Source organism: Pseudorca crassidens, chromosome 21, assembly GCF_039906515.1.
Source record: "Pseudorca crassidens isolate mPseCra1 chromosome 21, mPseCra1.hap1, whole genome shotgun sequence".
Lineage (NCBI taxonomy): Eukaryota > Metazoa > Chordata > Mammalia > Artiodactyla > Delphinidae > Pseudorca > Pseudorca crassidens.
Window position 1 is genome coordinate 25209792 of NC_090316.1, and position 27567 is coordinate 25237358.

Here is a 27567-nt window from a genome sequence, read left to right on the forward strand (position 1 = left end):
CGAGCGAGGGACGGAGGGAGGGAGGGAGCGAGGCACCGGGAGGGCGGGGGGTGGGGGGATTTCCAGCCTCAGCGCTTCGCAGTTTCCTCTCCTTGTTTTGCTTTCGATCTGGACTGTTCTCAGGCAAGCCGGGGAGTAACTTTTAGTTTTGTTCCTGCGATTATTCAACTGACGGGCTTTCATTTCCATTTCACACATCCTAGCAACACTTAAGCCTTGCGGAATTGTATTGATAGCGTGAAAAAGCACACTGAGAGGTAACATTTTTCAAATAATAGTTGTGACTGTGCGTGTGTGTTTTTCTCGAGGGCATGTTTATGAGGACTGGAGGGGATATGTGTGTGCGCGCGTCCTGATGGTTTGACACGATGTTTTGCAGACGGAAAATGCTGAGGTTCATAAATATTAATACTGATTTTTGGAGGAACAGTCGGCGCTGTTATGGATCATCTGATTTTAGGGGAAGCAGGTTCTGCTGCTGTTGCTGCTGCTACTGGGGCTGCTGAGGCTGCGAGGAGGAGGAGGAGGAGGTTGGTGGAGGTTTAATTTCACTTTTGGATTTGCAGATGCGGAGAGGTGGCTCCATGGACACAGACCTGCTCTGTGTGATTCTGCGCCCCAGGTGGTGTGTGGGGGGGTGCAGGTCCGCTGGAGTCGGGCCTCCTTTTCAAACAAAATTCTCGCGTGCATGTGTGTGCGTGTGTATGTTTACGGAGGCCGTCGCCACCAGGTCCGAAGGAGGGGAGCGGGTCCTTCTCCTTGCCCGCTGGCGGTGCCTCTCTCCAGGCAGCCTCTGGCGTAAATAGGCAGGAACCCGCAGTCCACCCTCAGCCTGCGCCCCGCGCCCGGGCCGGGAGAGGCGCCTCCCGCCGCGGCCAGAGGAAACTTGATGGGGCGCCCAGCGGCGGTCCCGGGGCTTGCCCGCCCGCCGGGCTCGGGGAAGAGTCGCGGGCGTCGGGTGCCAGCGGCCGGGGCCGGCGGGCGGGCTTGGAGCGGGGCTGCGCGCGGGGCCTGGCCGGCGCGCCCGGCTTCCTGGGGGCTGGGCCGCTGCCGCCACCGCCCGGGAGGCACGCCGCGTCCTCCTTCCCGCCGGCCAGCGCCCGGCCTGGCCCTGGGGCTTTGTCACTGCACTTGTCCCGGCGTGCGGGGGGCTCGGGCGGCGCGTCCCGGGAGGGCGCCGCGCCCAGGGGTCAGCGGCCCGGCCGCGGCCTAGCGCCGGGCGCCTCCGGGTCCCCGCGGGCGCCCCCGGGCCGTACTCGCGCGCTGGGCCTGACCCGCCTTGGCTACGGAGCGGGCGAGGTGGGGGCGGGGAGCCTCCGGGGACCGAGCGGCGCCCTGCTGGCAGGCCCGGGGCCGGCGTCCCCTGGGGGTCCCGGGGCGCCGGCGGCGGCGGGGTGGGGACAGGAGTGCCCGCCCCGCGCCCTCCGACCCCGCTCGGGGCGCCGAGTGGCATTCGCCCGCCGGCCGAACGTGGTTGGTGCAAAGCCGCGGCAGCCACTTCCTTTCCGCCTCGCGGGCCGGGCTCGCCCACCGAGCGATGCCAGTCGTGGCCGATCGTGGCGCCCGCCCGCTCGGGGCGCTACGGCCTGGAAGCCGGCCCCGAGACGGCTCGGGCTGCCTTTCCAAGTTCAGAGGGTTTCAGGATGCAGCTCATCCCCCTCCTGGGAGGCGCCGGCATCTCTGTTTGGGCCCCAGGTGTGGCTGCGTGGGCCGCCCTCACCCCCTTACCCCTTTAGAGGGGGAGAAGCGGAAAGGAGGCTGGCAGCCCGAGCCGGGCGCAGAAACAGCCTTCCGGGCACCAGGCGAGGCGCTGAGGTCAGTCGGTGTAGGCAGGACCGCTGGTCATCGCTCTGAATGTGACCCCTGGCACTAGCAGTCGAGGTTGCCACATGCGAGCGGCGTGGCTTTCAGTCGTTTTTGCCCCCAGAGTATAGTGTTTGGAACTTGGGGACATTTTACCTGCTCCCTCCCTCTTCAGCCTCCTCCCTGCAGTGTGGGCAACGGGTAGTGCGCCCTGTCCTTGGTTAAGAAAACGCAGAAGCTTCCTCCTTGAGGAAAAGTGCTGGCATTTGCCTTCTTCCACCGGCCTCCCAGTTGCTGTGACTCGGTCTGCTTTTGATGAATGGCGAGGGAGGGTGAAGGATAGTTACATTTCCTGTTGTGGATTTTCAGGAATCACCAAGGTTGCTGTCAAGCCTGCATTTATTTATTAGTTTCAGACCGACTGCAGATAACATTGGGATTTAGCAGCCTGCGCTTTTTGGTGCTTAGGGGCAGGTGCAGACAGGGGCCTGGTGACAGACCGAATGGGAAAGGTGGATGGTCTTGATGTTAGGCAGATGCACGCTCCTTGCCACGACTTGGAGGGGGACCCCTGTTTAACTTCATGCACACAGATTCAGGATTTTCTAGTTTTCTCACCCGCCCCCCCCCCAATCAGGGTGAAATCCTGGAAAAACTTGTGTTTTCTAAGGAAAGTTCAGCAGATGGAATATTTAGGACTTAACCTGGTAATTTTAAGGGGTAACCTTGAAAAATCTATTGATCGATGGGGCAGAGTCCAGAATTTCACTGTAATTAGTGAATGATTATAATTTATAACTTAGCCTGTTGTGTAAGAAGTTAGATTTTGGCCTCTTAGATCCGGGTTCTTGTCTGTTATGATTCGTAACTGATTCTTAATATTAAACATTTACATACTTTATTCTCAATGAGTCGGGTTTTTTTTTTCTTTTGACCTTCAAAAGTTAGAGATAACTCTGCATATTTCAGACTTACTTACCTGTAAAAATGTCATCCTAATCAAAAGTAAGCATTTGTGGTTAAATTGGAAGCCAATTATGGCAAACAAAAGTCCTGACAGCTCAGTGAACCATGACCCAACTTTTCTCTTCCTCGACTTTCCCGCTTTATTAGGCAAATATTCAGTATACCAAAGCTAGTTAAACACATTTAAACCTAGTAGTGGAAAATTTGAAACTTTGGATGTTTAACATTTGGATGTTTGACATGCATCGATTTTCTCTTGTTTCCAAGGACACTGTACTTTTATTCTTAGTATTATGGCATATAAGCTTCCTTGTTTTTAGAGCATTTTTACACAGTTTCCTTTTGATAGAGAACAGACCACTGAACTCTAAATGGGGTATCTGGGACATGGTTCTATTATGTTCTTTATACCAAAAAAGGCTTAAAGCAGATAAGGGAGTTTATTCATTTAATAACTATTCCTAGAACATTCACTATGCCCCAGACACAGTGCTACGTTCTGTGGGTTCAACTGGGAACAGGAAGACAGTTTCTTTACCCTCTGGGGAGATTGCATTCTAGTTGGTGAGCTGACAATACCCAGCTAAAAAATACAGACAGTAATTACCTTTAGGGGTGAGTGCTGTGGAAGGTGATAATAATACTTAACTGTATATCTGATAGGGTTGCTTTTGGGAACAAATGAGATACTGTTATGAAAGAAGGTTGCATAAGTTATAGCACTCTACAAATGTGTAAGGCATTCATTTTCAGAATTTTATCAGATTATTCTTAACTTGAAAAGCCAGGGAATCATGACTGTGGATTAAGCACTGACTTTCTCTTATAGAATTTTCAACAAGAAGGGATTTTACTTGTTCTGAGAGAAAATAATAATGGTAAGAAATTAAACACAGCATAACTATTTTATGTAAAGCAGTAAAGTATTTAACAGTGACATAAGATATTGTCAGTGAGTTTTTTTTTCTGTCAGAAGAGAAGATAGATGGTGTCCATGGAGACCAAATGATATGGAAATAAAAATGATTGGACCAATGTATTTTCCGTCTTCATATCAAGAAAAAACCCTCCCAAGCTCACTTTGCTGTAGTCTGAATTTTCTTCATCATTGCTGAAGACTCTTCAATTCATTATCTGTTATTAATTGTATGCCCTTAACTGATTTTAGTTTTTGCTGTAACATCTTTAAAAGGACTCAGTGAACTTGCATTTATTGAATGCTTACTATGTACCTAACACTATATATGTGAAAATGATATGTGACAGCACATGTGAAGATAAATATAATAGATAGTATATATTTACAAGAGATATAAAATACATAAAGTGGTATATGAAAATAACATAAATTGCTGTGAAATAGTTATTGTTAACAATAAAATCAGTTCTTCTCTTGGTCTGTATGGGACCCCTTCTCACACAGGGGTAGGAAGTTAGGGCTTTCTGTCCCTGTTGGCCCCATTCGTGCCCTACTTTTGGCCTGAGTCTGATCAGTATTTGGTTGTAATGTCTGCCCAAGGCAGGGTCAAGCAGTGGCCCGGCCCTCACGGTGGAGGGGTGCTGGTGGGCTTGAGAGTGACGAGATTTGATTAAGTGTTGATTTTTTTCAGCAAAGAATGGTAAGTTATCTATAGGGTCCAGATTTAAACCTGAAGTCAGTATTTTATATAAAATACCAAGAGAAATACACAGGCAGGAAGTCACGTCCACAGGCACCTGAGGCTGGGCTCTGACCCGTCCAGAGGACGCACAGTCACCAGCGTTTTGCCTTGAGAGAGCCTTTTAAAATGATTTCCCCTCTCCCCAGCTCCATCTTTTGACAGATGGTCTCTGAAACAGATTGTGTGTAGTTAGGAAGACTTCATATGCCCATTTTTATTACTTAGAAACACGTTAGACTTGCAGTCAGAACTCCTGGTTGACTTGAGAGAGCCAGCATCAGCAAATCTAGTTGATCTAATTCCAGCCCAAAGTAGAGAAACTTGACGTTGTAGGCAACCTGGGCAGCAGTTTCTTAGATAAGCTGTTAGACCTATTGGGCCTTCTGAGGTCCTAAAACTAGTTACCACCTTCCCACTCCCATCAGTAACTTTGAGTTCTACTGGGGATCCAGGGACCCCATGATATGAACCATTGCAGTAACTCAGGCGATTATTTTGTTCAATGAACGCAAACACTGAGTCCTTATTTCATTTATTTATTAAATATTTGTTGACAGACAGCTATGTACAAGGCTCTGGGTAGTGGGAGGTGCATGAACTCAAGAGTCCAGAGGCCCAGAGTTGACTCAGCTCTTTCATTAACTCTCCAATCACTTCTCCTTTCTGGACCTTAGTTTTCACATCTATAAAATGGGGCTGCATGGCTCTGTCATCTTCGAGGGACGGGACTTATGTGTGTATCGGAATCGTGGAGAGGAGGGGGCTTTTAGAAACCACACAGAACCTTCAGACTTGAGACCGTCTGCAGCCCCCTCTTCTCTTTGTCTCTCCCCCGACCCCGTAGTAAGCCTCTCACGTTCACCAGTGTATCCTGGATCCCTGTCACTCAGGTATGTGGGCCAGAGCAAAGGCAGAGAACCACTGAGTCAGGGATCTCTTCCCAGGGCCAAACCTTTTCATTGTTTCATTGAGGCCAGGCTATGCAGGAAAACAAGCAGATGGAACTTGTTCTCCACCTTTTAGGCAGTGTTTTGAATAGGGAATCTGTGGTCCCTCCCTGTTGGCTCTGCCCATGTTGACCTTGCTTGTCATACAAAAATGGGATTCGCGGTACAGTTGTGATACTTTGAATTTTCCGTTCTGAACAAGCAAGAAGGACTTTGTTTCACGAGTGTGTCGCTCTCTAGGAAGGCCACAGAGTCATGGGTTTGTTTTTTGTTTGTTTCTGTTTTGGCTTATAGTCCCCTTTATCAATTTAGTATTCAGCTTCGATAAGCAAGAAAGAACAAGAGGCAAAGCAAAAAATGTCTCCGTATGTCCCGTGCCCTGTGTGCATGCCTTGTAGCCCCATGTTTATGAGAAACAGAAAGCTGTGCTTTTCTTTCTGGTGATGGATTCTAAGCATTTTTATATCAAGGGCAAGACCAATTTAGTTCAACAAAATATCTTACTTCAGGGTTTTGTGTGATAAAAGCCTATCCAGGTTTTTTTTTTCACGTCTTTATTGGAGTATAATTGCTTTAAAATGCTGTGTTAGTTTCTGCTGTACAACAAAGTGAATCAGCTATATGTATACATATATCCCCCATCCCCTCCCTCTTGAGACTCCCTCCCACCCTCCCTATCCCACCCTCTAGGTGGTCACAAAGCACCAAGCTGATCTCCCTGTGCTATGTGGCTGCTTCCCACTAGCCATCTATTTTACATTTGGTAGTGTATATATGTCCATGCCACTCTCTCACTTTGTCCCAGCTTCCCCTTCCTCCCCTGTGTCCTCAAGTCTGTTCTCTACGTCTGCGTCTTTATTCCTGCCCTGCCAGTTGGTTAATCGGTACAATTTTTTTAGATTCCATATATATGCGTTAGCATATGGTATTGGTTTTTCTCTTTCTGACTTACTTCCCTCTGTATGACAGACTCTAGATCCATCCACCTCACTACAGATAACTCAATTTTGTTTCTCTTCATGGCTGAGTAATATTCCATTGTATGTATGTGCCACATCTCCTTTATCCATTCATCTGTCGATGGACATTTAGGTTGCTGCCATGTCCTGGCTATTGTAAATAGAGCTGCAATGAACATTGTGGTACGTGACTCTTTTTGAATGATGGTTTTCTCAGGGTGTATGCCCAGTAGTGGGATTGCTGGGTCATATGATAGCTCTAATTTTAGTGTTTTAAGGAACCTCCATACTGTTCTCCATAGTGGCTGTATCAATTTACATTCCCACCAACAGTGCAGGAGGGTTCCCTTTTCTCCACATCCTCTCCAGCATTTATTGTTTGTAGATTTTTTGATGATGGCCATTCTGACTAGTGTGAGGTGATACCTCATTGTAGTTTTGATTTGCACTTCTCTAATGATTAGTGATGTTGAGCATCTTTTCATGTGTTTGTTGGCAATCTGTATGTCTTTGGAGAAATGTCTATTTAGGTCTTCTGCCCATTTGATTAAACATTTTTGAGAGTTAACTACTTGCTCTGTCATTTTCATAAATAATTTCTTTTCCAGTGTCCTTAGCAATCTGTTGCTATCTGTGTAAGAGCATTTGATACTCACACACCTAATGTGATCAAAGAAAAGATGAGCTTCCTATTTAATTTGTTCTTTTTGAGCTTATGGATGTCAGGTTTTTGTAGGAACCAAAGAAATACCTTCTAGATAGAAGACACTGTCCTGGCCCCGTAAGCTTAGAATCCAACTGATTTTCCCATCTCATGAGGTTGACATTTTGAGTGAGAAGAAAGTGCATACAAATAACTTTGTTTCAAGTAATATCTATCATGTTATTTTTGAAGAGAGCTTTTCCTGTTCTCCTTACCCTACAATTATTGAAGATGATGAGAAAAGTTACAGTGGTGGACCAGAGTGTCCTGGCACGTGGTTAAGAGGTTAGTGGGTGTGTGGGGTGGTGGAATGTGAGTGGGGAGGGTGTTGGAAGGTGACAGTTGGGAGAATGAGGTGATGAAAAAAGAGACTAAGGTGGAGAGTGGAATAATGCCTCCTGAATTCTTGAATGGGGGACAGGAGGGAGTCAGGCAGGTAGACCCTGTGTCTGCCACAAATGTCATTGAAGGCATCTTGAGGTAGAGGGGATAGATTGCTAGTTAGTGACTGCAGGACAAGTTGAAATGAAATGCCGGAGGACCCTCCATTTCTGACTTTGAAGTTTGGCCTTTTTATCTGGGGGGGGGGTGCACTTAATGTCTTAAAAATGTTGAACTCTCTGCTCCCGTAATTCCACTTCTAGGAACCTACATATGTGAGGTAACGAGAGGTGGAGTGAAGATTTATGTACAAGGATGTTTAACTGGTAGCTTCTGTAATAGTGAAAACTCGGAAACACCCTAAACACCCAACAGGAGGAGCGCGTTTAAATGAGTTATGGCACGGTCCACACACTGAGTATAGATAGCCGATGAAATTCATGTTTTTGTATTTAATAATGATGGGAAGATGTTTGTGGAAAAGCTGAGTGGAGAAGAAGAGGATATTCAATTGTGACCCTAATTTTATTTTTAAAACGTGTGTGTGTATCTGTATACACATCATTAAGAAAAAACTGGGAGGAAGCATTTTCGATGGTGTGATTATGGATGTTTGGCTCTTTCTTCCCCCTTGAAACACTTGTATTTTCCAAATTTAATACAACAACACAGTTACTTTTATAACCAGAAAAATATTCTCAAGACAGCTCTGCAGTGTGCCCTCTGACCTCACGTCTGGTAAACGTAGGCGGAGGACAAGTAAGTTGGATGTTGCTTAGGAGGATGTTGCGTGTGAACTTGGCCCTTCCTGGACCCCTTGTGCCTTGATGTGCAGAGCCAGGCTCTAGAATCAGGGCCTTCCCAGCCAGTACTGAGAGATGCCCTTGTCCCCATTCACCTGTTACTCCTTGGAGACAATGAGATCGATGGCTCCGTGGTGAGGTTGGGACACACTGTTTTCTGAAGAGCTGTGGAGGGTCTGAGATGTTACCCCACTTCACAGATATGTTTTCTATGTATGTGAATACTGCAGAGGCCCCAGACATGGGGGTTGGAGGAAAGAGTTCTTTATGGAGCTCTACAACCAGATCAGTGGCCAGAGAGATGTTGCAGTGTTGGCCCCCCATACCTAGTCCCTGAAGTGATAAGTGATGCCATGAAAGCTGATGGAATGTGGGTGTGGTACGGTCAGAGCAACCATCCCCCTCCTCTGCCAAAGGAGGGGGCACGGGGGAGGGGGGGAGAGAGAGAGAGAGAGAGAGAGCGCGCGCACAAGTAAGCAAGCGCCTTTGCTCCTTTGAGCCAGCGAGGAAAGGATCCAGGGTTTCCATCCTAACCTTTTGGAAGGCCTGGGCTAAGGTCTGGGCTTCTTTCCTTTTGAAATGTACATGCTTAGAGACATAGGTCTTCCTGGGACCCTGCAAACTTAACCCAGGAACCTAGTCAAGGCTGTAACCATTTGACCCTCTTGCGGAGATAAGAGAAGTTTGATTATCCTTCTGGATCAGAGCAATTAATTTAGACAAATGGCTACAGATCCAATTCTCATGGTAGGTGAAGAGTAAAATGTTTCTAGGGGAAGTGAATGCACACATTCACTATCTTTCATTCACTGTCTTTATGTTGTGTTCATTCCTGTGTCTCAGGTGGCTCAGCTGTTTTACAGGAGCACTGAGGAATCCAGGGAAGTTTTATTTTCCCCACACAGCAACCTTTACAAGTCCCCACGGGAGAATGACTTCGTGTGACTCAATCAGAGTGTGACTTCTGAGTTTCCGTAACTGAAGAAGCTTCCAAATCCTGAATTTGTGTCTGAAAAAAAATTTAGAATAGTTTTGATCCCTTTATAGATCCGGGAGACGTTTTTTGCATTTGTTATGAAACTAGGGCTGGGTGTAACCTAAGGACTTCAGAGGCAGAATGCCAAAGCGCAGCGGAGAAAAATGAGTATTGATTAGGACCGCACTGTCCAATACAAGCAGAATGTGAGCCACAGGTATAATTTTTAATTTTCTAGTAGCCACGTTAGAAAAGTAAAAACGAGTAGGTGAAGTTAATTTTAATACCATTTTATTTAGCCCAGTGTGTCCAAAATATTATCATTTCAACATAAAACGGATGTAAAAGTATTAATGAGATTATTTACGTTCTTTTTTTTACACTGAATCTGCCAGATCCAAGGTATCTTTTACACCTTCAACACATCTCAATTCAGTCCGGTCACATTTCAAGTGTGCAGTAGTCATGTGGCTGGTGGCTACCATATTGGATGGTGCAGGGTTAGGAAATGAAGCAAGGTGTGAAGACAGATACAGGGAAACATTGTAATACAAGGCTAAACCTAAAAAACCCAGAGGAAAGCAGAGGTGGGTCATTTGGTTATAACTGCATCTCACTGTGCCTCCCTCAACAAACCTTACCTGATCTCATCAGCTTAAAATAATAAGATGCTCTGGATCTCTTCAGAAGCAACACACTGTGTGTGCCATTCCTTTGGCGATTAGTTACAAACATCTTGAATCTTTTCCACCCTTTGAACTGTTGTGAAAAAGGTCGATTCCTTGGATTTTCCCGTTTGCAACACCTCCACGGGCAGGTTATCTGAGAGCTGGGATTGTGTCGTATTTCCTTGCATTCTCCACTAGTGCTTGATACACAGTAAGCACTAGATAAATATTTGTTGATTTGATTTTCAGCCCTAAAGCAAAGGTTAGCTTCAAAGGCTGAATTCCAGCTTGGGGCCTATGGCCTAGATCTCCTTTGTGTTAGAAACCTAATGGTATATGTATTGAGCACGTAAACATTGGGATTTGTCACTTTGCAATAGGATTTGTCACTTTGTATTAGGCGTTCAACATCTAGAAGGTGAAAAAATTGTTCAGTTTTCTCCTTTTTACCGAGGGCTTAACAAAAGTCTTATCAGTCTATTCCTTTGACATTTATGTCCCAATGCTGATAGTAATACCTTCCTGTACATGTAAATAAGCTGTATTTGCTGTTAAACCCAAGGTATACATTTGGGAGCTGCTACTTTCTTGGTGGGTTAGTTATTAACAATAACTTCGTTATTAACAAACACTCAGCCCATTACTTATGTGCAGGGAAGTCCTTTTGAAATCAAGCACCGGTGTCTTACAGTTGCCTTCATTTGTTCCCTGTGACTGTAATTGTTGGGGAGAAGCAACAGACTTATCCACAGAGCCCAGGCAATTTATTTTTACCGAAGCCTACCTAAGAACTGCTTAGGTAGCTTTTCTCTGTGAGATTAAATACGACCTTCACTGAATCATGTTAGCAGGGCCAGCAGCTAGAAAAATAAAGACTAAACCAAACCTTCAGCAAAGAAATTCCCAGCTGCTCAGCAGGTCAGAGCTTTCGTGATTGCTTTCTTCCAATGAAAACACTGTAGATTAGTTTTAAGTGAATTCTAGTAGGTTTGGGGATTTGCAACTGACAGAAGAACAGGAAAGTATAATCTCACTTTAAAATCGTAATCCTGAAGGTAAACCTTTATTGACTTTTTGTGGGGATGTTGGGATTTTGTTTGTATGGGAAAACTTAACTCATGTGCACTGTTGAGCTGACCTGGAAAGTCCTCAGGGATGAGGGACAGAGAAGTGAGACAAGAAGCTGGTGCCCCCAGAGGATGCCCTGGGCACGTGGGGTGCTCTAGGTGGCTCCGAGCACCGACCCAGATGGTCCCCTTTCTTCTGTCCATTACAAAAGCGAAGTCCAAAGGCCCCAGGAGGGAATGTGGATGAACTGCTATTTCCACTTTTGGGTGTGGCTCTGCTGGTGATTCAGGAAGTCGGGGTGAGTTTAAAATATTATAGGAGAGGATTTATTTATTTGCCTCTCTTACAGGTGCTTTGAATGCATCAAGACTTTTTTTTTTTTTTTTGCTTTTTTTTTTTTTCAAAGTCAGGGTGCAGTTTGGGCTGCAGTCTGGGCCCTGAAAGGAAACAGTGGACAGCTCTGATCATTCATCCAGTCGTCGCTTACCTAACAGGTGTGTACTCCTCTCCATGTGGAGGGAGTAGGTCTAAAAAGGTGGCGAAGTCCTCAGCTTGGCATTGAGTGAGCTCGGTAGATGACCTGTGCTCCCTGCAGTGAGGGGCCTTCGTCTGGGCGGCTGAGACCTCAGTTCCAGCAGTGGTTTTTGGTGTCTGAGCATCCCTTTTAGAGGCCTTCTTCCACCCATCAGTGGGCCACAGGGGGTTGTCTCAGATTGTAGGGGAGGTGACAGTGCTAACATGGCACGTTCTTGGGCCAACTGTGTACATTTTATTTTCTAAAGGACAGAGTCTTCGTAAATCATATAATAGGCATAAAACAGCATCTTGTTTTGTTGTTCTGGCTGTTTCTCTACCGTTTCCCCCCCCCCCTCAGTTTGGCACATTGAATTCAGCTGGCTGCCTGTTGTCTGGTGTCTTTTGTCACGAAGTGGCTGAGTCTCTATAGTTATCTCCACTTTCTGCTTCCCTTTCCCTGAGGGGAGATGGTAACTGGCAGTACTGCTGATAACAGACGGCTCTGAAGCCCTCCCTGGAGGTTTGTGCTGGGAGAACCTCTCCCTTCACATACCATCCGGGAGAGGCTTTTCCCTCACACGGCTTGAGATGGCATCGCCATGAAGGGGAAATTGGCCCTTATTTAATTTTGAAAATCTGTCCTCTCTCTCCCTCTGTCTCCCTCTCTCTCTGTGTGTGTCTGGAGGGGAGGGGTCAGTAAGTTACCTTCAAGTTACCTGGAAGGAAAGAGTGATTTGTCCACGGTAGGACTCAAAGAAACAGTGACAGCAAGTAGTGAATTCATAAATGCGTGTTTGTCATTCTTTTTTTTATTATTATGGTAAAAGTTACCTAACAGAAAATTTGCTTTTATAATCATCTTTAAGTATCAAGTCCAGTGGCAACAAATTCATTTACAGTGTTTGCAGCTGTCACCACTACCCTCTAGAACTTTTTTTCATCATCTCAAACAGAAACTCTGTACCCATTAAACAAGAGCCCCACCTCCGAGGCTTCCCTGGTGGCGCAGTGGTTGAGAGTCTGCCTGACGATGCAGGGGACGCGGGTTCGTGCCCCGGTCCGGGAGGATCCCACATGCCACGGAGCGGCTGGGCTCGTGAGCCATGGCCGCTGAGCCTGCGCGTCCGGAGCCTGTGCACCGCGGCGGGAGAGGCCACAACAGTGAGAGGCCCGCATACCGCAAAAAAAGAACCCCACCTCCCTCTGCCTGGGAAGCACCGTTCTACTCTCTGTCTCTGTGAACTTGACTCCTCTAGATGCTTCATGTAAGTGGCATCAGACAATATTTGTCCCTTTGTGTCTGGCTCATTGCACTTAGCAGAACGTTTTCCAGGTTCATCCATGTGGGAGCATGTGTCAGAATGTCCTTCCTTTTAAGACTGATTCATATTCCTACATTTTGTTTCTCCATTCATCTGTTGATGGGCACATGGGCACCACTGGCTATTGTGAACCTTGCCGGTTTGAACACTGCTGTAAAAGTATCTGTTTTGAGTCCCTGCTTTCAGTTCTTTCAATCCAGTGGATCATACGGCAATTCTAGGTTTAACCTTCTGAGAAACCATTTTCCACAGAGGCTGCACCATTTTACATTCCCATCAATAATGCACAAAGGTTTCAATTTCTCCATATCCTTGCCAAAAATTCTTTAATTTTTTTTTTTTTTTTTTGGATAATAGCCATCCTAATTGGTGTGTGGTGGTCTCTCATTGTGGTTTTGATTTGCATTCCCCTAATGGCTAGTGATGTTGAGCATCTTTCCATGTGCTTCTTGGCCATTTGTATATCTCTTTGGAGAAATGTTTATTCCAGTTCTTTGCGCATTTTTTTAACATCTTTATTGGAGTATAATTGCTTTACATTGTTATGTTAGTTGCTGCTGTATAACAAAGTGAATCAGCTATACATATATTCTCATATCCCCTCCCTCTTGCGTCTCCCTCTCACCCTCCCTATACCCATTTTTGAATTGGTTATTTGTTTTTTTGTTGTCGTTGAGTTGTAGGATTGAGTCATTCTTTTTGTGGGTTCCAAAGTGACATACAAGTATGGTCTGAAAACTCAAAAGATTCTCCATCATTACTGTATGGGTAGCATGTGGCACAAAACCATTTTTCAAATTTTGAGATGTTACAGAGCTGATCAAGCACCTATTGAGGAATTAAATTAGACTGAATTAAGTACATCAGAGTGGAGTGGAAAATGGGGAGTCAGCTAAAGGTACTTAACCTTCTCAGAGAGTACTAGAATTGGAAGTTTTCCTAGAGATTATAGTCTGTTCCTTCATTTTTACAGCTGGAGAAATCAAGCAACCTGCCCAGGGTCAGGTGGCTGGATTAAGTACTTAGTACATTTTGTGGAACTCTGTAGTAAAGAGTTAATTTTTTTTTTCTGTTGTATTTTTGAATTCTAAAATTTCTGGTGAGGGGAAAAACATAGCAGTGCTTGAATATGGTAGTGAATTAATCGTAGCAGCCTCTCATATGGTACCTTCAATACTTGGGGCTCATCAAAAAGCCCTAGTATTGCGGTATTTCGGGATAAAAGTGAGTAACAGCAGCCTCCCGATAACATTTGGGGGCTTGAGAATTTAAACATGATACATTCAGTAATGGTTCAATACTACTACTTGAGTGGATGAAAAAAAATATTGCTGTAATAACAGATCTCTTAGGAAAAATGAATAAAAGCATTTGTGTATTTACTGTGAATAATCAGCAGAATGAGAAGCCATTTATTTGTCCTTAAAAGAGCTATAGTAGATGAAAAAACGCAGTGAAATATCAACTTTACAGTAGCAAATTAATTGTTGGTTTACTTTTATGCTCTGCTCAAAATTTTCACTTCACTCAATTCTTTTGAGAAGTTGGTCTTTATTGCATAAGGTAGCCTGACAAGCTAACATACAGATTATAACTAGGAGTCAGTTGTAAATAATTGGGAAGCAGATAGATAACTGCGAAAATTTGTATTAAATTTGTATTCCCTTCAGGCTTGGGGCCAAAGCTTCTATTTTATTTTTTAAAATAAGTTTATTTATTTTTGGCTGCGTTGGGTCTTCGTTGCTGCGCACGGGCTTCCTCTAGTTGCAGAGAGCCGGGGCTACTCTTTGTTGCGGTGTGTGGGCTTCTCATTGCGGTGGCTTCTCTTGTTGCGGAGCACGGGCTCTAGGCGCTTGGGCTTCAGTAGCTGTGGTGCAAGGGCTTAGTTGTTCCGTGGCAAGTGGGATCTTCCTGGACCAGGGATCGAACCCGTGTCCCCTGCATTGGTAGGCGGATTCCTAACCACTGCGCCACCAGGGAAGTCCCCCAAGCCTTTTAAAAAGTCTGTAAAATTAGCCTCAAGTAATATGAAAAGAAATGTGATGATGAAGTTAAGTTGAAGACTCCCTTCTGCAAACAAGTATTTTAAAATACAACTCTCAGAAGAGTTAATTCCTTCAAACAGATGTTTCTGGACTGCTGGTGTGACGCCCGGTGCGTGGAGATGCAAACTAGACAATTTCATCTTCTCACAGAGCTTATCATTTACTTAGAGAGACAGGCAGGGACATCTATAGGGACAAAAAGAATGAAATATGTGCTTAATAGAAGCACAGCAGCAGAAGGCTACGGGAGGGAAGAGGAAGGAGCTCTATCTTTGGCCAGGGATGCGCTTCACCATGAACTCCCACCTGTGGTAGGAGGAGGGCAGGGTCAACTGGTGGCTCATGGGTGCTCAGGGCATCTTTGGTCGAAAGAGCAGTAAGAGCGAAACCATGAAGGGTTGGAGATTCCTTATGCTCTTGGAGGATGGAGAGTTCTCTGGTCTGATGGGAACAGGCAGGTCAAGGGAGTGTCAGGGACCGTTCCTGGTGGCCACGAAAAGTTCCTTCAGTGCATGTGTTCCTGTGTTTTCTAGCAAGGAAAGGCTTTATTCTGAGCATAGAGCAAGCTTTTGGGAGGAAGAGTTATTGAGGATTTGGAACATCTACCTCCCTTACATTTTAGAAGTTGATACGTAATGACTCCTAGCAGCTGGATGTGGCAGAGCTGTGAGCCTGCCACACTTAAGAGGAGCTACGAGAAGGTATAAGACTGACGCATGCATTTCATTCATAGACACATGGGCATTGCAGGAAGGACCAGACTGTGCTTTTGATAATAACCAGACCTGTCTTTGAGATGCTTTCATACGTTTGTAAGAGGAAGTGATACACAGGTACAAAAATATTTTTTGTACCCTCTTTTGTTTGTTTTGATTTAGTTTATAAAGAGAGGGAAGTTATTATGAATAGGTTTACGATTCTTAAGTGAGGAAGATAGAGACGGCTGCCGTTAATACAGATGAGAAGCCCAAGTTAGAGGACCAAGACGACGGCAAGGTGCCCCCAAACAACAGCTTCGCACAGCGGAAGTGTTTAGGACAAGGCATCCCCGTGGCTCTAAGAGTGACTGGATCTGCTGTCATCTCAGCAGTGAGACTGCCAGTTGCGGTAGGACATGCGGTGTGCTTGGCCATGTTGTCCGAGAGACACCGTGGAAGACCCTGGAAGGGCTGGCTTATGGAACCTTAGAGTCAAGCCTCAACTACAGGGGCTTAGGAAGCCTGGAGGGAGCCAGGAGTATTGGTGCACCAGGTGGGGCTTCTTCCCGTATGCATCCCCCCAGCATGACAGGTGACAGTGGCCCCACCATCCGGTATGAAAGCCATAACATGGTTGATGGGTGCATTGATGGCATCTATTGGGTATTTGCTGGGCTCTTCACTTAGGTTTGAAGATCTTATTCAAAGGCCCAAGATACTTCTGTGTTATATTTCAATATATCATATGCTCTGCATTTATTATCAACGACTGCCTTGTTGACCTGATTGTAAATTTTGGAGTGCCGTTATGTGAGGGCTCAGCAAAATGACTTGCATCTACCCGGTACTCAAGAAATGTTGGATGAATTAAATCGTAATGATTGACCTAGTTCTGCATCTGTAATTTCCTCTCCAGACAGACTCCTTGGTAGGACCTTAGAGCTAATGGGGGTCATGTGCTGGGTTTTCTAGTGAGAAAGGAGGACAAGACAGCAGGTGGGAGGCACCTTAGCCACGTGTGCATGTGCCCTAGGGTGTACCAGGGTGTTTCCCCTCATCAGTCGGCAGGGACCCTTGTTGAGGTGTGAGGACAAATGTCTCTCTGTTAACTAGCCAGCCTTAGTGAGCCTTCCATTTGTTTCTCTACCATATCCGTCCAGTTTTCCTGGGGCACAGCTTTTCCGTATTGCTAATGGTTCAAACCTGCTATCACACTTCCTCCCTCTTGCCTTTGTTGTTATTCTTCCTTTTGTTTGGAATGTTTTTCCTTCCTTTCCGCCTGAGAATCCCCTACCTTTCCAGGCCCACTTCAGATGCCCCCTCTTCTTTGAAGCCTTCCAGTGTTCTCTCTTCCGGGCTTTGACATAATATAGTAAAACTCCCCCGAAATGCCTTCCCCAAAACTCACCTATATAAAATGCAGGATCCTTTGATTGCGAGGTTAATGAAATGATTGGGGTGAGTCCCATGCAGAGAATGAACCAAGAAACAGTTGTGTTGAAAGCCTGAGTTCAAGAATCGGGGTGTATTGTAGCATCAGCCACATCCTGGATAGTTTTATCGTCTGTGATTTGTTTCTCTCGTATCACCTTCAGAACATGGTGCCTAGTTTTCGAGCTAGTTGTGTAGGTTCCAGCCTCCATCCTTACCACGTAAACTTTTTGAGGACAGAAATCACGTCCCCATCATCTTTGTACCCACCACAGAGCTTTTCACAGGACTCAGCTCCATAAGGTTTTTTGAATGAAATGCTAAATAAATGTAATTCAAAAGTTGTTAACGTACTTAACTCGACTCACCTGGAAAATGTCATAAAAATAGTGAAATTATTCTTCTTTGGGTCGCATGCTTTTTTGCAGTCATTTTTCCCCTGCGTGTTTATTACTTGTTCATATTAAGTTTTATCCATCACAACATATAGTTCATGTCATCTGCCTTTTCCTCCCCATTCCCTGTCCCCAGAGGGTTCTCCAGGAGGGATTATCCACTTTCTTATCAATAAATAATTACTACATATCATTATGTGCAAGGAGCTTTACCTGATGTTTTGGGAGTTCTGAAGACGAGTAAGATGTGATTCCTGCTCACAAGGACTTTAGCCAGAGCTCGGCCTGTTTTCAAGTACATGAAGCTGTGAGCTCTGGTTGAGTTTTAGAAGGTGGAGGCATTGGTGGGATAAGAAGTTAGAAAGGTGGGACGGGGCTGAGTTATGGTGGCTGAGAGTCCAGGTTTTATTCCGTGGGCACTGTGGAGCCCCTGAAGGGTTTTGAGTCAGGTGATAAGATGTTTGGGAAGATTGATCTGCAGGGTGGAGATGACACTGATATTCCAGAACATGGACCCTGGGCACCGTCCTGCTCCTTGTGAGAGATTCGGGCTGGGTCCACTCTGCTATGAGGTGAGGCACTGGCTCTACTCTTCGGAATTTCTTTGGGGAAGTCTTAGTGGAGACCAAAGCAGTCATCCTGTACTTTTCCTTTTACTAGAGGCTGCCTTTTATTTGTTGTTGTTGTTGTTTGTTTGCGGTACGCAGGCCTCTCGCTGCCGTGGCCTCTCCCGCTGCGGAGCACAGGCTCCGGACGCGCAGGCTCAGCGGCCATGGCTCACGGGCCCAGCTGCTCCGCGGCATGTGGGATCTTCCCAGACCGGGGCTCGAACCCGTGTCCCCTGCATTGGCAGGCGGACCCTCAACCACTGCGCCACCAGGGAAACCCTAGAAGCTGCCTTTTTATCTATTTCTTCCTCACAGTAGCTCTGCCAAGTTGCTATTAAGGTCTCTGTGTGTAGATGAAGAAACTAAGATTCGGAGAGGTTACAGGTTGTGAGTGGTGAGGTTCCAGTCAGGTGTGCTTGACACCAAACCTGAGCTCTCTGCAAGCACCTTCTGCTTCTGCAAGGAGGGGGAAGGAAACCAGTGTGGTCCTGGGAGGGGTTGGCAGAGAGGGAGAAATGCTAACAATACAGTGGATGCCAAATCCAATTTTCAGGTACCGTTGGGAACTTGGTTAGTGGCAGTAAGTATCTTTTAAAAATATTTGAAGATGTTTATGCAGCTTGTAGAGGAGAGATGTGTTCTTGATTCAGAGGTCTTATTGTATTTAGGGTGGCTAGCAATGCTGGCTCTCATTTCCAGGTGGAATTCATTGGTAATCAGGATGCCTTATTGTAGGAATAGAATCATTAGTGTATACGGTTATAGTTTGTGTGTTGGATCTCAACCTGATTTGAACAAAAAGAGCTGAATTGAATGGCTCTATAATATTATATAATAATAAGTAGTAGAATAGGAAGAAAAAGAAGAAGAGGGAGAAGAAGGAGAACAAGAGGAGGAGAAAAAGAAGAAGCAACAGTAGAAACCTTACCGAGAGTTTACTGGCTGAGGGGACAACTCAAAGGAAATCCCCAGAGGAAACATGGCAGCAAGAAGGAAGTTGTCAGGGACCCTGTGGATGTGGCGTGAGGGAGGGAGTCATTTATTCTTATCCAGGGAAAGAGATAGACATTGCCCTTCAGTGCCAACCCTTTTCAGAGCAAATTATTTTCAGGCAACCATCTTAGGGGAAGCATTGGTTTTCAACATCATCGGCCAGTAATGGATTTGAAATCAGATGGTAGCAAATAATTTTGCCATTTTATGCAAATAGGTTTTCTTAGAAGTTTCCAGTATGCTGACCTTTCTAAGAATCCCTGATATATGACTTTTCAAACTTAAGTAATGAAAGCATTGCCATCTCCTTTTTCCTCACATCCCTTTGTCTTTCCTGTGTTCCCTGTGAGACAAAATATACCCATCGTATATATATCTTAGAGTTTCATAATTTAGTTGTATCTGGAAAGTAATTTATCTGTGTGACTTCACACAGATTTCTCATCTTTTTTTTTTACAAGAAAGAATATTACGTTTGTATATGTAACATACATATAGATTTAGATCATTGTAGTGGGTTTTTTGTTTATTTATTTATTTATTTTTAAATTTTTTTTTTTTTTTGCGGGGGATATAAACAGCTCAGAGAATTTAGGTCCTGCCCATTTCCTGCCATGTTCCTCCTTCCCAAGCTACTTTGTGTGTCTCAGTGATCCACTCTGTGGTCCATAGTTTTCTCACATGCACCATCTTATTTAACTTTTCGTGTACTTTCCCCATGTACTTGAGGACCAAGATGTCTTTTCTGGGCTTTTGTATTGCTGACTTAGCTGGATGGCTCCAGGGACACCCATCTATTCATGGAAGGAGGGACAGTCTGAAATGAAGTCCCCACTTAACTGCCAAAAGGAGAAGTCGTGCCTTTCACTTTGCTTTACAGCAAAGGCAGTGCTCAGAGGACATGCTGATTAAGGGAAAACTAGGGTCGCTTCTTTTCCCATTTTCCATATGGAAAGAAGGTTTGAACATGCAGTATGAGCCTGAGTCCATATGCTTTGAAATCTGTCCATGATTCTTGCTTTGCTGAATTGCAGAATCTGATGCCATCTAGGTACTTGGGTCTGGGGCCAAACACACCCAGTGGTCCCACCATGATTTCCAATTTATGACATATTTTTTAAAAGTCAGTCTACGCTTTTAGGTCCTCACTGCCTTCCATGAGTTCTTCTAGAAAATACTCTTTTAGAAGGTGATGGATTTAAAAAAAATGCTCTTAGAGTTTCATAATTCAGTTGTATCTGGAAAGTAATTTATCTGTGTGACTTCACACAGCTTTCTCATCTTATTTTGTTTATAAGAAAGAATATTACATTTGTATATGTAACATACATATAGATTTAGATCATTGTAGTGTTTTTTTGTTTGTTTATTTATTTATTTTATTTGTTTTGCGATACGCGGGCCTCTCACCGTTGTGGCCTCTCCCGTTGCGGAGCACAGGCTCCGGACGCGCAGGCTCAGCGGCCATGGCTCACGGGCCTAGCCGCTCCGCGGCATGTGGGGTCTTCCCGGACCGGGGCACGAACCCGCGTCTCCTGCATCGGCAGGCGGACTCTCAACCGCTGCGCCACCAGGGAAGCCCTGTTTATTTTTTTAGAAAACATGTTTCACACGTGGTTAAATCGTCTAGGAAACATTTGACCCACGGCTGGGTCAAAAGGTATCCTTTAAAATTTTTGATACCCATGGCCAAGCTACTGTCTGGAAAATTTGTACCTATTTGTACTCCAGCCCGTAGTACATATGAGACGTAAAGCACTATTCTAGATGTGTTACAGGGTTCCTTATCTAATCCTTGCAAAGCCCTTTGGGAACAGATAGGGTTGATAACCTGCCTAAGGTCACACAGCTAATAAGTGATAGAGCTGGGATTTAGAACCAGGCTGGAGTTCACACTGTTGCCTTTTCTGCTCTGTTACTGCCATGGCAGGCCTTGTGAGGAAATTAACCAAGGGGTGCTGTGATGAGACTCTTTCTTCCTTCTGTGAGTCCTTGGGTGTGGATAGAAGCTCTTCTTTAACCCTTATAGTGGATGCATCAGATAAGAGAGGTGCAGAATGATTTTCCTGAGGCAAAAACTTTGGTCTTCACATTCTTTCAGAAACTGTACACAGACAGTGTTCTCAAAGAGAGATCTTTTGAAATCCAGCCCCTTTCCTCAGCTCTTCCTTGCCCCCTTGTTCTGCTGGCTGCAGGCTTAGACAGTCAGGAGACTGTTAAAATCTTACCCTTATGACCCTTTTTCCTGCCTCCTTCTCCCTCACGGAGGTGTTGGTAGGACCCACCATGGATGCCTATTGGGAGGCTCAAGTGGTTGCCAGCCTCCCCCGGGGGGCGTGTCGAATAGAGGTGGGAAGGTTTTGCAGAGTTTTGCTCGGGGACTTCAGCTTTTACACCCTTGCTTGTCTTTGCTGCTGGATCTGGTGAGACGGATCATGCACGCATGCGCGCGCGCGCGCGCGCGCGCACACACACACACACACACACACACACACACACACACTCACACACACGATTTTCACCAGTGCAGCCCTGGAGTCATACAAGGTCAAAAGACTTCCTCTTTTAGGAAAAGCCCCAGACAGCTCACTGTCTTCTTGTTCCATCCTTGTTTGTGGATGATTTGTATTCTTAGTTGCTCCGCCCTCAGAACAGAGACCCAGCAAAACAGAAAGTGTAGGGAAAAGCCACCACGACTCGGCTCTGCGTTTTCTTTCTGGATCTGTAGGCCCGCAGGACTTAAACATTCATGTTCCTGAAATGTTCCTGACGTGAGGAAGCAACTGTCAGAACTAGCATGGTGTCCACACACCGGTTTTCTAATGTGTATGTTTGAGAACCCAAAGGTCACGTGTAGAGGAATCCTGTCCACTCAAGGTTGAAGCCTGTCTTGGATGCTGGGGTCTCATGATAAAGGAGCTCAGCGATGGAGAAGCAGCTTTGGCAGGGGTTAAGCCACAGCTTCCTTCTCTGACAATGGAAATAATAATAATAGTACCTACCTCATAGGGTTGTTGTGAGGGTTAAAGGAGATAATATAGAAAGAGCGTAGAGTTTAATACCAGGTACATACCATAGTCATTGCCATCATCATGCCACCACCATCTTTACCTGCTGAGGAATCAGGAGAGCATTTTTTTGGAGGCAAGTTCGACTTTTTCAATGCATATATTTATAAGCAATGCAATTCAGTGCATGTAAATTAATCTCCGGTGTGAGTGCCTTGGCCCTTTTGGTAGGAGGTCTCTGGGGCTCCTTCACCTTGACCATCGTTAGCCTTGCTATGTTTTCTTTCTTCACACTGCCTGGAGGAAGTGTGTGTGCAAGGATCTCTGAATTGAATCTCTACCCAAGTCCTGCAGAACCGAAACAGTTCAATGTGCGTTAGACATCTCACGTGGCAATGATATACCTGTGCTTTCATTCAAAATTATTTTAATTGTAAGAGTTAAACTTTCCAGACAATTCCTTGAGTGAATTTACATTTGTGCCACTTGGAGTATTTAGTCTTCTTGTTTCACATGATGGTTTCCACAGAGCAGTAGGGCTTATAAGAAGTGGGAGGGTGGTGCATGTACCCGTCTCAACAGATGACGCAGTTCTCACGCTGCATAAACTATAGTGAACAGCAACAAATAAAAGTGATTTAACTTGATACCCGTGAAAGTATTCTTTGTAATACATCTAATTTTTGAAATCAAATATTTAAAATGTAGGAAGAGGAATGATGTCATTACCAATGTTATTGTAAGGGAAGCTTAGGGAGGATATTTTAAAGAAATTTTCAATCTTATTTAAAGCTTTCTTATATTATAAATGTCTTTTTTTTATTAGATTGGTAAAGAAAAATGTATATATATTGCTAGGTAGAACTACTGTAAAGGCAGTAATAATTTTTAAATGGCTACCTCAGATGTCAAATTAAAAAAAATATTCAGCAAAAGTACTTCCTCACTTTTTAATATTGCAAAAGCAGTTTGCATCAAAGTTCTCCATTTCAGGACTAAAAATGTGCCGTTATTCACTAACTCAAGCACAGTGCATGCCAGATTAATTTATAATGTAAGTACAATTTAAGGAAGAAAATGCTGATTTTCTTGTATAACATGGGAACAATAATATATTCCAAGGATAGAAATAACTTGAAATTAATTACAGATCCCAAATCCCTTCTTTGCGATCCAAACAGCTCTGAAAACTGAAAGTTTTTATCATGACTCACTTGTCAGTAGAGTCTGCCTCGAATTGGCATGAAGCTATTTATAGCTTTTACTAATCCCAATCAGTGTGAATGCTCACGTTTTACTGCAGAAATATTACTGTATTAGATTAAGGGGTTCTGCTCTGGAGGTTGCTGGGGATGTTATGTTCTATATGGTATAGCCACCATATTATCTCTCGAAAATCCCCAGGCTGCTGAATTCTGAGACGTATCTGGTCCAAGGATTTTGAATAAAAGCAGTTATCTCCCATGACTTGAACATCCCCTCATCCTGGTTTTTCCAGGGACAGTTTCTCTTTACATCTGTTTAGAGGAAAGGTATAATTATTAATAAGGCCCCATTCACGCTCAAAAGTGTTCCAGTTTGGACGATAGATGATTGGTCACCATGCTGACCATCTGTGCATTCTGGGTAACGGAATGCTGGTGGGCTTCAGTAAGTTTCTTGTGAATTTCCATATGTACAACTTTGAAATAAGCTTCCAGATTATATCTTGAAAGCCTAAAATACTGTAAAGCAGTGTTTATAAGAAATAATCTTTTAAATGTAAAAATACATATCCACTGCTTTCTTCGACGAATTCTCCATAGTATTTAAATATCCACTTTTTTTTTTCTTAAGGGCAAATCATCATTTTCCTTATCGTAATTGCTTGTGCACCAGCCTTCTTTTACTAGGCTGCAAGCCCCCTCTCTGTTCCCCTTCACCTTATCTTTGATGCCTGGCCTCCACAGTCAGGTCCTAGTTTATTAACTTAGCATCAGTCTTTGCCATACCCTTGGGCCCTGGGAACAGAGTGGTGAGCAGGCAGATTTGGTCTTGGGCCTTGTGGAGATTCTTGTCTAGGAAGGCAGATGGATTTGAGGCCTGGCCTGGCCTGCCGATGACGTGCTTTTGAAGCTAAGACTTGAACAGTGTGAGTCAGCCAGTGAAAGGCGATGCCCTTGAGGACGGCAGGTACAGAGGCCTTGGGCTGCCCTGCTGGCCGGAGGGTCAGGGGAGTAAGGCCAGCAGAGGGAGGGGAAGCTGGAGCCAGCGTGGGCGACAACAGTGGGCTCTAAGCAGATCATGTTTATGCTTTTACGAGAGCGTTCTGGCTGCCTGGCAGAGAGCAGGCCGGGGTTGGGAGGTGGTGGGGAGACGTCAGAATGGCTGCTTGGTGCCGGCCTCGCTGAAGGAAGGAATTGTTCTGGAGCCGCTGGTTTCACTCTCTATTCTTACAGTGTTATAGTGACTCTCTTGGGAAACAGTAAATACGTGCTCTGCTTGTTACTTGGAGGCCAAAGTGGTTACTGAAATGATCAGCCAAGTGGGAGCAGGTTATTCAGGCTTCTGTTTTCTCCAAGTTGAGGAAGAGTTGTAAATAAGAAACAAAAAGCAGTAAAATAAAATTCAAAAATTAAGAAAAAAAAAAGAGGAATGTACCACAATGCTCATTGCAGCACTATTTACAATAGCCAGGACATGGAAGCAACCTAAGTGTCCATCGACAGATGATTAGATAAAGATGTGGTACATATGTACAATGGAGTATTACTCAGCCGTAAAAAGAAACGAAATTGAGTTATTTGTAGTGAGGCGGATGGACCCAGAGTCTGTCATACAGAGTGAAGTAAGTCAGAAAGAGAAAAACCAATACTGTATGCTAATGTGTATATATATGGAATCTAAAACAATAATAAAAATGGTACTGATGAACCTAGTTGCAGGGCAGGAATAAAGACGTAGACATTGAGAATGGACTTGAGGACATGGGGTGGGAGGGGGAAGCTGGGGCGAAGTAAGAGTAGCATCGACATATACACACTACCGAATGTAAAATAGCTAGCTAGCGGGAAGCAGCCGCATAGCACAGGGAGATCAGCTCGGTGCTTTGCAATGACCTAGAGGGTGGGGAAGGGAGGGTGGGAGGGAGGGGATATGGGGGCATATGTATGCATATGGCTCATTCACTTTGTTGTACAACAGAAACTAACACAGTATTGTGAAGCAATTATACTCCAATAAAGATCTGTTAAAAAAAAAAGAAAGAAAAAAGAAACAAAAAGCAAAACCCTTATTCATGGTGGGCTTTTCTTGAGCCAAGTGGTGGAAAAGCTGTGGGATCCGGAACTATTGTCATGAAAGAAAATGAAACTATGCCAGGAATGCCAGCTTTGGGGGCTCTGGTGACAACTCAGACTGGCCTGAAATGCCCTACAGAGAATCCTGTGGCGTGGGGCCTCTGAAGACTGAATATCTAAACCCTGCGTCACTGGCAGCCCAGGGACCCGTGCTTATGACTTCTTTCTTCCGCTGCTGACTTAACCTACAAGGTGAAGCAGTGTCACTTGGAAGCCAACCTCATGTTTTAGAATCTAAATAACTTCATGTAAATATTACTTCAGAAGTTTAACTGGAGGTAAATCTTTGATGCTGAAATCTGAGAGCCTTCTCTAAAATATGCAGGCGGAGGACTTCCCTGGTCGCGCGGGTGGTTAAGAATCCGCCTGCCAATGCAGGAGACCCGGGTTCGAGCCCTGGTCCGGGAAGATCCCACACGCCGCGGAGCAACTAAGCCCGCGAGCCACAGGTACTGAGCCTGCGCTCTAGAGCCCGCGAGCCACAACTACTGAAGCCCGCGCGCCTAGAGCCCGTGCTCTGCAACAAGAGAAGCCCACGCACCGCAACGAAGAGTAGCCCCCGCTCACCACAACTAGAGAAAGCCCGCACCCAGCAACAAAGACCCAATGCAGCCAAAAATAAATAAGTTTATTTTAAAAAGTAAAATAAAATATGCAGGTGGGCTTTTGGGTCATCTCACTTTTTGTTTTCTACACACCCAACACTTTAAATGACTTGTGGACCATCTTCCCCAGGAAATGAAGCTGCGAGGTTCCTGGTTCAGTTCATTGTCACTTGATCGCGCGGCCCCTTATGGATGGACGGATAAAGTGATTGACGCGTGTACTTAATACAGTCGCCGTGCCTGGATTAAGAAAAAACTATCAACAGTTTAATTTCAGCACCACAGGGGGAATTTGCTAGAGTTTGTCATATTTGCAGAAGTGCTGTCGTTTCTCCCTCTGGACTGTAAATCACTTGCTTCACTGTTGTCTTTCATGCCAAGTCTTTTTCTTTGCAACTAGTTTAAGACTGCGAAAGTTGCAAAAATATTTGTAAAGAATTTTTTTTTTTTCTGAAACTCTGGAGAGTAACTTGCCAACCTGAAGTCCCATCACTCCTGAATCCTTGAGCGTGTCTGTCCTGCAGACAAGGGCACACTCCACGTGACCGTCAGAATCAGGCAATTGATATGAGGACCATCCAACCCACAGACCCCATTCAGGTTTGCCAGTTGTCTCGATAATGTCCCTCGTAGCAAAAAAAATCCCATCCAGGCTGAGGTGTCATGCCGTTGTCACCTTTCCATAACGTCCATGAATTTGACATTTTTGATGATTATAAGCCAGTTATCTCATAGAATGTCTTTCAGTTTGAGTTTGTTGGTGGTTTCCTCATGGTTAGATTCAGATTATGCATTTTCTGCAAGGATATTTCAGACGTGATGCTCTGTTCTTTTTGTTGCCTCCTCTCAGGTGGTGTATGTCTTTGACTTGTTCCTTTATTGGTGATGTTCATTTGATTGTTTGAGTACGGAGGTATCTGTCAGGCTTCTCCATTGTAAAGTTACTCTTTTCCCCTTTGTAATAAAAAATATTTTGTGGGAGGTGCTTTGAGTCTATGTAGGTGTCCTCTTCTCATCAACCTTTCACCCACTGGTTTTAACATCCGTGATGTTTCTTAACTGAATAATTACTACTTGGATCGCTGCCAGAGGCGATCTTCTAGTTCCAGCGTCTTTCTGTGGCAGGCACTGCACCTTGTGGAAAAGCTTCCTCTTCTCCCTATTTAGTTTTTCCGTAGATCCCTATTTCGTTCAGTGGGCTATAACACAATTTTATCATTATTTCGATGCTCAGATTGTCTCAGATTTGGCCAGTGGGAGCCCCTTTAGGTTGACTGCTATGTTCTTTTGATGTGTTCCCGGCATTCTTTGATCAGTTCCTTACGTTCTGGCTCCCAAGATGGCTCAGGCTCATCTTTTGCTTTCCCTGCTCTAGCCCTGGAATCAGCCATTTTCCCAAGAAGCCCTGATTCCTTTCAGTGGAGACTGGTATTTAGAAACTAAGACTTGGGCATTACATGTGCTCATCACCATTGGTGTATTGCTGTCCCCAGACCCTCTTAGTGGACAGGGTTAGGGAATATCTGTACTGTTTATATGTATACTTACACATACACTCACTATTTATATCTGTGTTTATTTCTGTATTTATGGAGATATATGAAAAACCGTGAATTCAGTCCTATTCTAATGCAACACCCAGGGTTAGTCTCGTTTTCTTTTTGTATTTGAAC

At 44.8% G+C, this 27567-nt stretch overlaps 1 protein-coding gene across 2 annotated transcripts in view; it reads left to right on the forward strand.

Moving 5' to 3' along the window:
- Positions 1-50: 50 nt before the first annotated feature.
- Positions 51-27567, forward strand: part of IRF2 (interferon regulatory factor 2) — an 84557-nt gene continuing 57040 nt past the window's right edge. The window contains exons 1-2 of one of the 2 annotated variants that reach the window (XM_067721798.1): positions 51-257; positions 380-530. The gene's annotated coding sequence lies outside the window, so the exon portion shown is untranslated. The remainder of the gene's footprint in view (positions 258-379; positions 531-27567) is intronic. The other variant, XM_067721797.1, reaches the window with a different exon arrangement.